This window comes from Cherax quadricarinatus, chromosome 47 (assembly GCF_038502225.1).
Source record: "Cherax quadricarinatus isolate ZL_2023a chromosome 47, ASM3850222v1, whole genome shotgun sequence".
NCBI classification, from domain to species: Eukaryota; Metazoa; Arthropoda; class Malacostraca; order Decapoda; family Parastacidae; genus Cherax; species Cherax quadricarinatus.
The window spans coordinates 3,278,855-3,282,276 of record NC_091338.1 but is presented as its reverse complement, the minus strand read 5'-3'; positions in this window follow the sequence as shown (position 1 = coordinate 3,282,276).

Here is a 3,422-nt window from a genome sequence, read left to right as displayed (position 1 = left end):
GTCAGGTGTTGCTTTGTTGTGGGATGTGATGGTGAGGTGTGGTCTAGACCCTTTATATGCCTTCCTTTGATGCATTACATTTATTGTTCCTTGATAATGCGAGTAGTCACGAAAGCGCTTGGAATTTCATTATTCTTTCACAGTGGTTGTTTTGCATGTGCATATATATATATATATATATATATATATATATATATATATATATATATATATATATATATATATATATATATATATATATATATATATATATATATATATATATATATGTATGTATGTATGTATGTATGTATGTATGTATGTATGTATGTATGTATGTATATATATCCTAGCACAATTCAGAAATTAAATTAAGCAGAGTATTACCGACAAGTATGCAAACTGAAGAATTGGGTTATAGAATAAGCTTTTATGTGGACAACGTTTCGCCCTGTATAATATTTTATCAAGCCATGAATTAATAACCCTCGACACAGAGTGAAACGAGTGAAAAGCTTGTTTTTGCAAATGTTCACCTGCCTGCCCAGGCCACTCAGGAAAGAGGACAATCACGGCTGAAGGCCCCACAAGCACACACACAAGGCATGGGTGGGCAGTGTTACATCAAAAGCGTTTCCCTCTTGGCTCAGTCGGATGAAAAAAAATCCCAAAGAGAATGGCTACGTCTGCAAGATGTGAAGAAGGCCCTTGAGAAACGCCCGGGCTCTCGAGGCGTGGTCTATCTTCGGCACTATTGTGTTGGTGCCGTGTTCTTCAGTCACGAGAGGATCTTAATGGTGATTAGTAGCACAAGAGATTGTTTTGAAGAGAAGGGTAAGAGCGCATGGCAGTTCCTGGATGCTGTCGCAGCTTCTCATGACCCTCTAGAACGTGTGGTGCGCAGATGGTCGGGTTCCGAACACAGGGACGCGGGAGGAGCAAATGGTGACTCTGCTTGGTGGGGCTTGAAGTCTGTCGACTGTATGAAGAAATATTAAGGATGCACGCAACTTGTACACTGCCATTCAAGAATACTTTATTCAGTAAACTAAAGATTAAAATATATAATTGATAGGGTTTGAGTCCTGGAGGGTTGGAGTTGCAGTTTTTGAGCTGTATTATCGGCACGTCTCTGGCAAGACAGTGATGGAGTGAGCGATGATGGAAGAGTTTCTTCTTCGGGTCACCCTACCTTGATGATAAACTGTCATCAGTATCAATTTGTCCCAGTGGAATCAGAGACCTTGGGATCATGGAGAAAGAACGCCTCGAGTTTCCTTAAAAAATTGGATTCCAGATTCATTAACACCACCAGCGATCCAAGGTCGGCCACTTTCGTGTTCTAGCTCCTCAGCGTGACCATCCAGAGGGGAAATGCTTGATGCGCACTTGGCTCGCATCCAGTTTCAGAGGACCTGGAGGAGATTCATAATCTTTGATATACTGTACCAGTGTATATACATACATATACGTATGTGTATGTGTGTACGCTGATGATAAGTGAAAATACGGTGTTGCTGAGCAGTGTAAAACTTTGTGAGTGTATCTTGTGTTTCTCACTGACAGGGAAACATCTGCGTATTTATATGTGCCTGGCGGCCTCATCTCAGCTGTCGTAGACACATTACTCTAGCTCGCTCCAAGGTGCAACACACACACACACACACACACACACACACACACACACAAGCACAGAGAGAAGAATGGAGAGTCACGTACCTTTGGAATTGCCAACAGAAAACAGTGAAGACTTTCCCAGATGTTAGCCTCTGGGCGGAGTTTCTATTATGATAAATGTGACATGAAATATGAACACGAATTTAAACACAAATGAGAGTACGAATGAGAACAAGTATCAACAATAAATGAGAGCAAGATCCTAACGAGAATATTAACAATTAATATGTGAAAAAAAGCATAATATCGATGCTAAAACAAAAAATAACAAATGCTAATAATTATTTATAAAAAAGGCAGATGTAAGTTGAATTGTGTTAAGAATAACACAATTATTAATAAAATTATTATATCGGAATTTTTGACTTCGCGACAGAAAACCACAAAAGCAGCAGTATAAATCGTATAATTAAATTCTTAACTACATTTGCATATATAAATACTGTAATATGTAGAATATAAAAGGCTGCATTATATACCACTTTTAAGGTGACCTAAACAGCATTAAGGTAAGACTCTAACATACTGAAAGACAAGTAACATTTAATTCTACTCTAAGAATAGTTATTGTTAATAGTAATATCATAAAAATAATACCATAGTGAAAGTAGGAAATAAAACCTGAGAGATTTCATCTTCAGAGGGAAGTATGTCTGTAAACACGTGAAAGCGTTTATGTGTTATTTCCCATTTTCACTGTGGTATTTTTCTCATATTTGCAATCACGCGTTTTATTGTGATTTTCTTCCTTAATAATATAGTTCTAGCTTGTGTTTACGTGGAGGTTTTATCATGGGAATATGACAAGTAAGCCAGCGTAGTTTTATTGCAATAAACCCAGCGTAGTCTTATAGCATTAAACCCAGTGTAGTCTTATAACATTAAACCCAGTGTAGTCTTATAGCATTAAACCCAGTGTAGTCTTATAGCATTAAACCCAGCGTAGTCTTATAGCATTAAACCAAGCGTAGTCTTACTGCATTGAATCCAGCGTAGTCCTATAGCATTAAACCCAGTGTAGTCTTACTGCATTAAACCCAGCGTAGTCTTAATGCATTAAACCAAGCGTAGTCTTACTGTATTAAATCCAGCGTAGTCCTATAGCATTAAACCCAGTGTAGTCTTACTGCATTAAACCCAGCGTAGTCTTAATGCATTAAACCAAGCGTAGTCTTACTGTATTAAATCCAGCGTAGTCCTATAGCATTAAACCAAGTGTAGTCTTACTGTATTAAACCCAGATTAGTCTTATAGCATTAAACCCAGCGTAGTCTTACTGCATTAAACCCAGCGTAATCTTATTGCATTAAACTCAGCGTAGTCTTATTGCATCAAACCCAGCGTAGTCTTATTGCATTAAACCCAGCGTAGTCTTATTGCATTAAACCCAGCGTAGTCTTATAGCATTAAACCCAGCATAGTCTTATTGCATTAAACCCAGATTAGTCTCATAGCATTAAACCCAGCGTAGTCTTATAGCATTAAACCCAGCGTAGTCTTATAGCACTAAACCCAGATTAGTCTTATAGCATTAAACCCAGCGTAGTCTTATAGCACTAAACCCAGATTAGTCTTATAGCATTAAACCCAGCATAGTCTTATTGCACTAAACCCAGATCAGTCTTATAGCATTAAACCCAGCGTAGTCTTATTGCATTAAACCCAGATTAGTCTTATAGCATTAAACCCAGCGTAGTCTTATTGCATTAAACCCAGCGTAGTCTTACTGCATTAAACCCAGCGTAGTCTTATAGCACTAAACTCAG